The sequence below is a fragment of the Rhipicephalus sanguineus genome, chromosome 2 (genome assembly GCF_013339695.2).
Source record: "Rhipicephalus sanguineus isolate Rsan-2018 chromosome 2, BIME_Rsan_1.4, whole genome shotgun sequence".
NCBI lineage: Eukaryota > Metazoa > Arthropoda > Arachnida > Ixodida > Ixodidae > Rhipicephalus > Rhipicephalus sanguineus.
Window position 1 is genome coordinate 172482957 of NC_051177.1, and position 13509 is coordinate 172496465.

Below are 13509 nucleotides of genomic sequence, written 5' to 3' on the forward strand. Positions count from 1 at the left end.
GATAGCGGCTTGATGGTGAAGGCCGCTCGAACAGAATGAGGTAGTGAGACCAGATCCGGTGGGTGGGAGGAGGTGTCGGGGCCGATGGAGGAAAGGATGTGGCGACTGGTCGGCGAACGGTGAAGGCGTTGCACCTGAGCGGAGCGGTGAGCTTCAATCAACTCGTCGAGGGTGTTGTGTCCACCCAGACGGAGAAGACGATCTGTGGACGCGTTGGAGGGAAGGCCCAGGGCAGTCTTGTATGCCCGGCGGATGAGAACGTCAATTTTGTACCGTTCTGATTTGAGGAGACGAGTATAAGGAAGGCCGTACGTGAGGCGGGAAACAACGAAAGCGTTGACAAGGCGGCGGAGATCGTGTTCTCGCAGGCCCGCACACCGCGCAAGGACACGGGCGAGCAATACGCGCTGCCTGCTGCTCTGAGAGCGAGAGCTTGTTCATGGTGTGTGTTATGACGGTAGACTGTAGTATGAGCCCGAGCACACGGAGATGGGAAACGACTGGGACGGGAGTGGAGTTGGCGCAAACCGTGATGGTGGGTTGCGATTTACAGCGACGCCGGTCGGGAGGTCGCATCAGAAGCAGGGCCGATTTGGCCGCGGAGCAAGTGAGACCGGTCGCGTGCACATGTGACGTGACGACGTCAGTTGCGCGTTGCAGCGTCTGCCCGATGTGGCCGTCAGAGCCCGACGTGACCCAGAGAGCGATGTCGTCCGCATACAGGGTGTGTTTCAGACCGGGGATATGGTCCAGCTTGCCAGGAAGCAAGCGGATGACAAGGTTGAACAGAAAGGCGACAATCGGCACCCTGAGAGGTGCCACGAGGGCCAAGCTCATACGTGGGAGACTGGTGGCCTCCTATGATGATTTCAGCCGTGCGGGTGGTAAGGAACGCGTGAATGCAGTTGTAGGTGTGACTGCCGGATTTGAGGGCATGAAGTTCAGCAAGGATAGCCAAATGGGAGACATAGTCAAACGCCTTGTGAAGATCGAGGCTAAGGAGACCCTTAGTGTCTGAGAATGTGGGTGCGCCGAGGAGGTCATGGTGCAGTTGCAAGAGGGCATCTTGCGTGGAAAGATGGGGGCGGAAGCCAGGCATGTTGTGGGGAAGATGCTTAGCGTCTACGTTTGCAAGCGAGTGAGAACGACATGTTCTAGAAGCTTGCCGACGCACGAAGTCAGTGAAATGGGCCTAAGAGTCTCGATCATGATTTTCTTGCTCGGCTTCCCGATGGAAGCCATGCGAGCGTGTTTCCATGACTGAAGGCGGTTGCCGGAGCACCAGCACTCGTTTAGGAAGGAAGTGAGGGTAGCGACCGAAGGAGCGTTGAGGTTTCGGAGGAGCTTGTTGGAGATGCGATCTGGACCGGCGGGGAAGTGGTGCGGAGCTTAAGTAATGCTGCTTAGACCCTACGCTTCTGTGATATCGGCGTCCAGTTCTGGATTGGGGGCGCCGGAGTAGGACGCGAGAGGTTGAGAATGTGTGCCAGGAGGTATAAGCTGGAAGTATTTGGCGACAAGATCTGCCATCAGCGACGAAGTGTCGCCGGGGTAGGCACGGATCACTAGTTCTAATTGTTGCCGAGCGACTGACTTGGCGGATGGAGGGTCGAGGAGGTGGCGGAGGAGATGCTAGGTTTGCCTGCAGCCCAAATGACCGGAGAGCCACGAGCAAATCTGTTCCCACTATTGGCGGGCGAGCATGGTGTTGTGTTGCTCGATCGTACGATCAAGCTGTGCGATGCGGCGGTGTAAGCGACGGCTGTGACGTTGCTTACGCCAGCGGTTGGTTAGGCCCGTGCGAGCATCTCACAGGTGGGCAAGGCCGGAGTCGATTGCCGGATGATCCTTCGTTGTGGGAATCGAGGCGGTGACCGCTTCGAGGTCCGCTAGCAGGTGGTCGGTCCACGTCGCGAGGTCCTCGATGTTGGAGGCGGCGGAGTGCAGCCGGCGTTCTCGGAACACGTCCCAATCTGTATGGCGGGTCGTGTGTGGACGCGGCTTGCACGGGGAAGTGCGGACTTTTTAAGCAAAAGAAGTGAAGGTGATGTGCGCCAACTATGACAGTTGAACACAAATTGGACAGATCTTATTTAGACCATTTCTAGATTTTTATATTGGACATAGTAAACCGATTCCACACAGCAGCTGCGTACTCTAACGTTGGTCAAATAAAAGTTTTGTATGCGAGAAGTTTGATGTGCGGTGTGGCATTTACGAGCCTTCTTCGCATGTAACCAGGCTTTTTCGTTGCCCTTCTTTCAATATATTGAACATGTTCGTTCCATTTTAAGTCTGATGTGAGTATTAGTCTTAAATATTTGTGTTTATTGACCTCTGATAAATCATGACCATCGATGTGATAGGTAAACAAAAGCGGCTGTTTCTTACGCGTAACTCTCATTGCCGCTGTTTTTTTATAAATAATTGTCATCTGCCATTTTGTGCACCAGCTGCACATCGAGCTCTCCGTGCCACTTTCTCGCCCTGTCGCCTTCGAGATTTTCACGTCAAATAACAGGGACCTTGATCGCGAAAACATAAGCGGAGTTCAGGTGGCGCAAGTAGCGCAAGAAAAACAAAAGAGGTGTGCAACACCTCTTTTGCTCGGTTTTTTATTTGTTTCCTCCACGTGCAAAGACATTTGCTTAAACGATAAGTTCGAAATTCGTGAAAAAACATTCCGCCACTAAGCGACACCGGCGATACGACGTGATCGACAGACCAGCTATGGCGCGTATTGACGTAGGGCCGCTCTCATGCGTGTTTCGGCGTAATCTGTTATAGCTTATTCATCTCGAGAAGTCGTCGAACACTGTAAATCACTTTGCACCCTTAAGGGGGTTTCAAGCAAGCAAAACACTCTTTTGCCTAACCAAAATTGGCAAAAATTAGGGTGTAAGGGTGTTTTCCTTCCCCAAATAGCCGCTAAGGGGTGATGTTTAACTGAAACACCCTTTAGGAGTTTACGGTAGTATGAGTTATCGAACACCCATGGCTAATAACACACGTGCGAGAAGATAACTGGGACTCACTGACTAAATGGTCGTTGTATTTAGGCGAGTTTGGATTAAAATATCTCTCTTTTAGGGTTATCTACAAGCATACCATAAATTTACTCTTATTGTCTTAATGTTCAATGTTCATTTGTACGGAACAGGAATATTCCTACCGGCACTAAACGGCGGCTTCAGACACTATGGCTATATATACCCGATGGTCAGTGTAAGGCTGTGTAGCGCGTTTGGCATTTTCCCATACGCTCTGTTGTGTGTACGGTTTCGCGTGTGCGTGCACCTTCCATGCTGATGTCATCTGTAATTGCATGTTCCCTGACTGGCAGATTTTATTTTTCACGTTTTTTCAGTGTTAAGGGTGTTTAGGCCATTAGAAACACCAGATGATAAGGGTGTTAGACCAGTGGAAACAGCCTATAGCATGGGTGTTTTGATGCGTGAAAACACCCTTTTCCTAGGGTGTAAGGGCGCTAGTTACAGACACGACAAAACCCCCTTAAGAGTGCAAACTGGTTTTTTTCTGTATTGAGCGATATTTCGTGTGACAGTGGCGCTTTTCAGCGTGGTAGTAGGGTGTCGTCTACTGCAGATGACGACAGCAAGGTGACAATCCTCACTTTTGTGTCCCTCGACGTATTGAGTAGTAGAGTTCTTAACCGCGCTAGTGCGTAGTTAGGCTTAGGGTACGTTGGATGTTGTAACTGCGCCGTAGCTGAGAATCGGGCGCTTTGATGTAAACTTATGAAAAGCTTGTGACGATTTTCATATTCCCCAGGTGCACATTTCTTTTGGCAGTCGCGTTATATGATGACGATAGTTCGGTGTAAACAAATGAACTAGCGTGTCCAAAACGCAGCCATCGTTTGAAGCGATCAAGTGATAAAGCGAGTCGCTCGCGTTTTTAAAACGCCTGGCCTAAATAACTTGCAGAAGCGCGAAGTACCGCGTGCCTCGAAAATTCTGGCTTCGGCCCGATCGAAAAAGATTTCGCCCCTCGCATTTATTTCTAGCTCTTTTAAAAATTACACCATCTCCCGCTAAAGGGGACCATGAGGCGATGCGAAGCCGGAGCACTTGCACGATTGCGTTAGCTCTTGTAAAAAGTTTTCATCTGTGATAACGTGCCGGTTGGGGCTGCACTACGTGGTATTGTATCGCGGATGCCGGAACTTAGATATGCGTGCTCGTGTGTTTGAAGGCGCATAGGATAAGGTCGTGTAATGTAACGCTTCATACATAACTTAAAAGTACGTCACACCGCGGAACTCTGGAATACAATCTCGGCATGCGCCGCCATCGCCGAGCACGTGGCAGCAGACGACACCGAGTCAAGCTGTGCGGCTCTCGCATTTCCCTTGAACGCCGTACGCCGCAATGGCGATTTGTGCGATATTTGACTGCCGCAGGAGAAGTAAGTATAGATCAGACAAAAAAAAAAAGGACCAGACGCGGGGACGTACTGTTTGCCAGAGGTGATCACAAACTCGTGTGACCGGCACGAAAGAGCTGTCCGAGAAGCGGAGCACATGACTTATGCGCGCATACACAAGAATGACCTCAAGACATTGAACAACGTTCGTGTGTGCGGGCGCCACTTCATAACAGGCAAGTTATGTTTCCTAATCTCGTGCTAAGTTTTTTGACCCATTACCTGCGGCATCATGGACTCGGACACAGCTCACACGGAGGATCCCAGTTTCGCAGACAACCCTGCTTCGCTGCAGGCTGCATAATGGCCTGAACGATTCTCCTTCGGCATAAGCGCAAGGCAGACTATAAAATAACGCGCATTAAGCCAAACGATCCGCCGTGCGAACCTTAAACACGGCGAGGTCACTGAGACGTATGTGCTCCGTTGGCTCGGTGATGGCGGACGGAAGACAGAAACTGACGTCGCTTCCACGTTGTGTATATCATGAGAGCATACGGCAATCCTCACAATGCGATGTTCGTAAAAGAAAATTGCGATTGTTTCTAATTCCACGCGTTAAACGGTTGTACCCCTTCACATCTCCTCGTAGGTTTCCCATACGACCCAAATGTTGAGGTGACAAATTCTTTCGATTTTTTTTTTTAGCTCACGTAGGCAAGCGGAGCTTGGCGTGGCAACAACCGCTCTGTACATTGGTGGGATACAACGCAAGAAGGCTGGATGCATTCAATAAATATTGACTGGGTGGTGTTTCTCGCATTCTTTTTTACCGTGGAAAATAAAAATCACAAGACGTCTTTGTCTATTTTCCAGAATTGCGCGTTGCCTAGAGGTCAGCTGCAATGACGGCTCGTGAATGATTCTTGCAAACATTTCTCACCTTGGCTATTAAGAAATGTAACCCAGAGACGACTGGCTGTAGCGACAAAAGAAGAACAAAAAAAAAACGAAGTGGGACAACCCAAAATTAGACACTGCGCGCGCACAGAACCAAAGCCGGAACTTGCGAATTATCATGAGCGACCACTTAGTGTCCCAATGCATTTCACGAGAGGGCGAAGCCCTCTCGATACCATTGCTCTCTAATTCGGCAGCATGGCTTCATGGCAGTGTCCTCTCTTTACGTAGTTTCTCTACGGAAACACGACGACAGAGAATAGGCTGCGACGAGAGAGCGCCGCCATCGCCACCGCTAGAAAAAGCGCTAGCCACATGCCTACATGTTCTTGCTTTTCTTGTAAATATGAGCGAGGCAACTGCCAGAAGTGATTTGTATGCCGCTGCTGAATGCACTTCCCGAGCAGAGGCTCACAGCCGCGGACGTAAGAATCAATAGGTGCGCGACACCGAAGCAGATGCTAAGCGCCGTCGCCGAGAAGACCCTGCTGTTCACAAATCGAAATTGAAAACGCCTTAACTATTAATTTCTTACTAAGGCCTATTGTAATTGTCGCTGAATTCTTCGAACGGGGAATCGTTTCGTTATTACTTTACTTTCACCTCCAATGATATGACCCCGGCACGGTGGTCTAGTGGTTATGGCGATCGACAGCTGACCCGAAGGTCGCGGGATCGAATCCCGGCTGCGGCGGCTGCATTTTCGATGGAGGCGAAAATGCTTGAGGCCCGTATACTTTTATATAGGTGCACGTTAAAAACCCCAGATGGTCTCAATTTCCGAAGCCCTGACTGCATCGTCTCTCATAAGCATATCGTGGTTTTGGGACGTTGAACCCCAGATAATATTATTATCCAAAGATATGACTACGGTCATCTTAATGCTAAAAATGGGACACGCGAACAAACAGAGACAAGGGAAGAGAAAACGGCAACACAGGCGCACACTCCCAACAGGAAGTTTATTGAGAAGCAGCAAAAATATATAGCTCACGCATTGAGAGCGTGGTAAGGTTCCTCTCGCCAGAAAAACAGAATGACTTTGCAGAGACAAATTTTTGTGAAGGCACAAGAATTTATCAGGGGGGGGGGGGGAGAAATGAAACGCCGCGTATTGATCAAATAGGAGTAGTCCTTTTGTGTCAAGACAATGGACGGGTGGCTGCACATAGATCCGCGCATCTCCTAATATGAAAAACTTCAATTAATTTAAGAGCGATTTTGTCGCGATGACTAGATAAGATGGTTCCATCAACGAAAAAGGGTGAGCAGCCGCACGTGGTGCAGAGCTGCGCCAAGTGTGCACCTTCCTCTGCTGCTACCACTCTGTCGTGCTCCTGCAGGCGAGTGTTTATCCAACGGCCACTTTGGCACACACACACACACAGCCACACGATAGCGGTATTAGATACACGACGCAAGTTGCGCATTAAAGGGGAGATGTGTTTAACATGACTAGAGTGTACTTGAATAGGGGAGTGCTCGGAACGAGCTTCGAAATGTGAAGCCCAAAAAGGGCGAAGCCGTTTGAGGCGTTGTGATCGGTAGCCTGCAATGTGTCGTCGTTTAAGTGTAGCGCGCAGCTCCACCAAAAGGGTGAAGTGGTAGAATGCCCGCTTCTCACTCAAAATGCTGGGGTTCGAATGGCAGCTGTAGATGATGGGATTTTACTTTTAATGTCACTTATCATTGCTGTATTGGTTTTCTTTTGTTACTTAAAACTAGCTTCAGTTGCTACGTATTGCTTCAACAATTAACGGGAAATGTGAAGTGAGATAGACGAAATTTGACAGCGAGCGTAATTATTTGCAGCGCCATCGCACGGCATTAAAAAAAAAAAACGTAAAGTATGAACACCTAGATTTTTGCGAATACGAGACTGGAAACGAGACTCCACGTTATTTTTTGCAGCAATACATAGCAACTGATGCTAGTTTTAAGAAACAAAGGAAAACTAGTACAGCTGTAACATGTGAAACGAAAAATAAAAACCCATCATCTACAGCTGCGATTAGAACCCGGGCCCTTTTAGTGGGGAGCGGGCATTCTACCCCTGCAGCACATTGGCGGAGCCGCGCGCAACTCTTAAACGACGACACATTGCAGGCTACCGATCGCTGCGCTACAAGCGGCTTGACATACTTTGGGCTTCACTTTCTGTAAATTGGTACTGCGGCCGTTCCGAGCACTCTACTGTTCTAGTAAACTCTAACATGACACCTCTTTTTTGCAGGGCACTCGGCTTTGGCTGCTCTCTTTCTCTCTATCTAGCAACATACATTGCTCAGTTTAATTGGAGCCGAAAAAAAAAACACTTTTACATTGGTCACATTTTTTAACCCCTGGGAATCTTTTTGCACGTAGGCAATAGCAGCGGCTTTAGATGTGTGCGCCTTCCATTTTCTTTTTTCCTGGGCACCCCAACCTGATTTCACGCACTTTAAACTTCCGGGCTATCGTGCGCATGATCGTCTGAGGGAAACGCGCACCATTTGACCTTTGCAGTTGACAATTGCTGAAACTCAAGGACAGCTTGTTTGATCAGGAACAATACGTGACTACGGCTGCAGACAACACGACGTCATCCATGACAAAGGAAAACAGCATATGCGTGACGCGTCTTAGAATGAAGAGCACTTCTTCATCGGAGAGTTATCAACTAAACAGATGCTGTATACAATGTTACTGTTAGAGCATAAATGTAAGGTGATCATGCATCATAGAAGTATTGAACGAAAACGCTTCCTGGAGCAGAGTCGTGCCAAATCAACAAAGATGCAGGTGGGAGGTTTCATCAAAGATGGATGATCAAATAGTTAACAAAAGAATAAAGTTTATGTATGTTTCAATGGACGCATGCAGGTAGCGTGCGCTGACGTTGAGTTGTCACGTAGTCGACGTACTGCTTAATTCTGACTTACTTAAATGGCAAGTGACGTCAAAGGGAATGCGCTGGCCACGGATTCAGATGCAGAATATTTCCGCGCGCTGCTTTTATGAACACCTTTTATAGCGCTGACATTTAAAACACCGCAAAAAGAACGAAACACACCAGAAGTACACAGGACAAGCACCGAACAGCATCTATTACGTGTACAACCTTTACCGCGTAATTAGTCCCGTTTTCACTGTTGGAACACTAACGTTAATTAGTTAGCCTAACTGTTCCACTTTTGAGAGACAAAACAGCGCAAAAAGACGGAACGCATAGAAAGATGAACAAGCAGAGCGTAGGCTAACGGTTTCAATAAACTCATTTGAGCAAACGTTGTAACTTGTTATATTCACGTTCGTAAGAGTTCATACCTTCTGGTAGGATTTGTAGCACTAAATCAGTGAACTCGTAATTTTGTTGTTAGAGCAGGTAACGCCCAGAAGTAAAAGGAATGAAAGGCGTGCTTACCTGCAGCACTTGTCTCTGAGACCTCATAAGCTCCCCGACCTCGTCCTCATCCTCTACGTATACGTGCGCCGGCGGCACGTACGCCGGAACGACGGGAGCCGCTCCCGTTGGGACTGCCACAGCCGCTGCAACTCCGCCCTCGTCCGGTAGTGCCAAGGACTGCCTGCGTGAGGGAGCACCTGGATCTGGGGTAGCCATGTCGTTGTCGTACTGGAGGGTCGCTGAGAGCGGGGCGCGAAAACTCGAGGCGGTCCTTTGGAAGCGTCCGGCACCACCGCTGTTGGGCTTACCGAGTGAGCGCGAGCAGCGTGCCGGATTCTCGATGATGTTGATTCCACTGAACTATGCCACGTACCTAGTAAAAGCGCATAGCTCATGAATTACGAAGTAGGAGGCAATAAATTGCCGCCGGAGACGCCGTACAGCTCGTTAACCAGCGAAGGTGAAACGGACGTCCCGTTGTTTCTCACTGGTTTAATCACGATGGTTCATTAAAGTCTTCATCCTTAATAGCTGAAGCCTGTCTTGAAATATTCATTGGTTTTTGGCGCCCGTGCGCCAAACGCCAATTTCATTTTAGGAGAGCATACTATCGCTCACGCCGACCTCTCTGCCTTACTATAAATAAAGCGCTCTTTCTCTCTCTCTCCCATTTTAGGAGCTGGCTCGCCAGGTTCTTAGGCTGGGGCAAAGTCCCGCGCTGTAAGCGTCACCTTAGTTCCAGAGGCGACCGCTACAGGCGCAGCTCGCGCGAAATAGAAGTCTTCTTCCTCTTGTTCATCGATTGTCTTGATGACGACATTAACGCAGGCAAAACCACATATACCATAGCCAACTGTAGCATGCGCACGCTCGCGCGAAGTCATCTTCCTCTTGTTCTTCGAGAGTCTTGATGATGGTAATAACACAGGCAAAACCCGATTGTCTCCGAGCCAGCTCTTCAATCATCATTTACTTCGTGGATATGGCGTGATTTTTTAAAATTTTTCTTTTTTAGTGCACCAATGGCGAGCGGTGGGAATTGTGCAATTTCTGCGGGACATACTGTTTTCTCGACAACGACTTCTCCCCGTTTCCGTTCCGACTTGGGAGGGGCCACCGAACTGACTCTAGGTGGCCATAAGGCCCCTGTGATTCGTTTCTTAAGGATCTCAATAAAATTCTTTTCGTCTCTCTCTCTTCCTTTCTACTGGACCATTGTCCACTAGCGATTTTTTCTCTGGGCGACAGCAACAGGAACATCTGCTTAGCCATGTGCGAATTTCTTAGTGGCACAAGAAGAATTCCTTGTAAGTTTATTCCCAACGAAAATTCGTACTTCAGTATTCCTCTCGCTAGTTCATTGTTTTCCATATTATTGTATTACTCTCATCTTTCTTGCCACGAAAAGTAATCATCCTTAAATTTTTCTTTATACCCTAGGCGACCGCATAATTCCACGTCCTTCGTCTCAGTTCAAAATTTGCGGTTCTATGGTGGATCCCCCTTAGTGGGTAGGAGCCAAGAACCAAGGATCAAGCAAGCAAGCTTGCCCATTTCCAGTTGCGCATACGTGCGAGGAGTTTTTGCGAACATAGGACGAAATAATTTTGGTTTTGGCTAGCTATTTACACCTTCAGCATATTATGAGACAGACGGCTTTTGCGAGGCATATAATTGAAAAAAAAAGAGGAATATTTAGGAGGGGAGAATGTTTTTGCCCACAACTGCGAATTGTAATTATGGGAATCTAACCTGAAATATCGATAACAACATGAGAACGTGGAACGCTATCGTGATATTTGGAGTGCAAATAAAAAAAATTCGGCATCGATTAGTTTACTCTGTGATGCGAAATTAGACCGCGATTGTGTGGCTGTTATGATTTTGCTACATATGATGGAATGCATTTGAGAGAAATATGCATGCATGTCTGGGCGGCGGGGCTGGTATCTTGCTTCTGTGGCGCGAACGATAGGATCCTCACGGCGGCGGCGCTTAGCTATCTACTCTTTCGGCGGATAAGGCTGCACAGGAGGCTCCTGGATGCGTCCCGAGCTGAAGGTAAAAAGAAATAAGGGCGCCTTTTCTTGTCTATATTCTGCAAATAAAGACGTTTATTAGATGCGAAATCATCTTATACCTGGGGCAGTGTCCGTTCTGCGGCGTTCGCACCCATACTGCCCATGCGGCAACTCTCCCCCTTTTCCTCGCGTGAGTGCGAGGAGGTAGCTTGGAGGAGGTGGCGTGAGCGCTGCCTCCGCTTCGTTTCTCCTCTCCGGTTTCTCTCTCCGCCACAGTTGTGCGCTCATACATAATGCGGCGCGTGCTCGCTCCCGCTGCACTCCCCTTCGCAACGGCGCTATGGACGCTCGCGAAGCTGAACGTAAACGGCAGCGCCGACAAGCGAATATCGAAGCTGCGAAAGTGCGCGTTTGCTGTGCTTCAGTGATTTTCTCTCTGTGCAACGGTGTACAAAACACCATGAACAACGGCAACGTCGGCGCTTGTTGCAGCGGCAGCGCCATCGTCGCGGAGTAGAGGAAGTCTCGGGGAAGCCGAACGTAAACGTCAGCGTCGGCAAGCGGTAATTCAAACGCCTCGACAACTACCGCCTTATAAGTCACATAAGAGGAACGGAAACTCGATGCGCAACCCCGGTGATGCTTTCGCATCCCGCCATGGTTGCCCGTAGGGGCAGATGATGTGTAATTTTTATCTTCATCTCGATGTCTCGCGGTGGCGCGACCTTCCGGATACTGGCGTCGGCGTCCGTGAGCCTGTACTGGGGCAGCTTATTTAGCAGCAGTGGCAGACGAAGCACTTCTATCTGTAACGTCGCTCAATGTTCAGGGAGAACAGTCTGAGATTATTTTGTGTCATGCTTCAGGGAAGGCTGTGAGTTGTGTGACTGGCTCGATGTTCTTCACAACTATGCTGGGCAAGCAGGATTTCATATCTGCGTCCAAAATCTGTTCGAGTGAGAATGGAACCCGGGCCGTGTGTGTGGCAAGCAGGCGTTCTACCACAGAGCCACTGCATTGCTTGGAACTGCACTGAAGTTGACATTCATGCTTCACAAACATATGCGTCATGTGTACAGGTGTCACCGTACAAGATGAAATATCGCAGTAAAACGGGGTACAAGCGGATATTGCCATCGGGCGCCACACCATGTGAACCATGTGAATTGCACAAAGAGTTGGTGGTTTAAAGCCGGCCACCTGTTGCAGAAGGCACACACATTACTGCGCGTGTTCCTTTACGAGCACGTAGCGCGTGCATCGCAACTGCGAAAAAAGTATACCGCTCGTAATTGCTCCTGGTTCGAAGCATGCCACCCATTACAAAGGGCATGCGCATGAGTGTGCGCATTCTCTTACACACACGTAGTGGGTACACTGTTGTCATATCAGTGCTGTTGAAGAGGGCAGATACCTTTACTTTTATTACAGCTTTGTCGTTTATGTGTGTTCGTGTACGTGTGGCTGGCTGGGCGACTGAACATAATGACAAGTGAAAGAGAGCACGATGACGATGGGGCCAGATATTGCTATCGCGTTCAACTCTTAAAGGCGAAGCTTAAGCGTCCCCCAATTTTTCATGTCATGGTCAGTGAATCCTGTTCGTCATGCGCTGATCCCCTGCTATGCCAGTTTTGTTATATTTCGAGCAACGGAGACGACCAAGAGAGCGCACAAGGATAGGCGGCTATATAGATAGATAGATAGATAGATAGATAGATAGATAGATAGATAGATAGATAGATAGATAGATAGATATAGACAGAAACGGCCAAAGTACCTCAGTATCGCTAAGAAATGCTTCGCATTTAAAAACTTTTGTGAGCTGGATTCTGAGAGGGTCTGGCTGAGGAAAAAAATTCACAGCATATCCACGGGTGAATGATGAAGAGCTTTGGCGAAGCTCCTGAAGAAATCATGGTTACACCGTGAAATCTTCAGTGGTTTCGCCCAGCAATAATCAAAGCGATACGCCGCGTTGATTACTGCACGCAATTTAGCGTGCGGGGTGCCGCTGTTTTTTTTTCGCTTTTTCTTTTTCCTTTTTTTTGCGCACATATTGCACAGGTCTCTATTGGACAGCGCAATCTAGTATATCGTTACCCAACTGCGGTTTGCATATATCTCTATGCGACAGCGCCATCTATTGAATGATACGGGAGACGCGACGGCGGGGACACGCCGCATGGAGCGACGACCGACGAGGTGATGCTATAAGGAGCTTCGCCCCTAAAATTTGGCCAGTCTGAGTCCCGGTGAGTCCTCAGCCTGAAATACACTTCTTGAGTGACTCTGAAAATCCATATTTTTTGCTGACGTGTCGCACGTATTAAACTTCTATATATTTCAACATTAGTTGTAGTGGCATTTTAAGAGCGGAACTGTATAGGCCGACCGTCACTCCATGCAGAGCGAACAGAAAACTATCATCATCACGAACCGGAACGTGCTCTCTTCGTCCTCTTCTTTATCTTCTCCATCGCTCCCACAACACGTGCGCCGCTTTGTCCGGCGTGGGGTGCAATAACACTGAGAGAACGAGTGCACAGAGAGAGAGAGAGAGAAAGAAAGAAAGAAAGAAAGAAAGAAAGCGATTTAAAGAAAGGGTAAGAGAGAAATGGAGAGAAGGAGAGGATACAAAGAGAAATAAAAAAAGAGAAAGAGAAACATGTAGAAAGAAACAGACACAAAGAAAAAGAAATATAAAAGAGAGAGCCCAAAGAGATTGAAGGATCGAATCACAGGAAGAGAGAGACA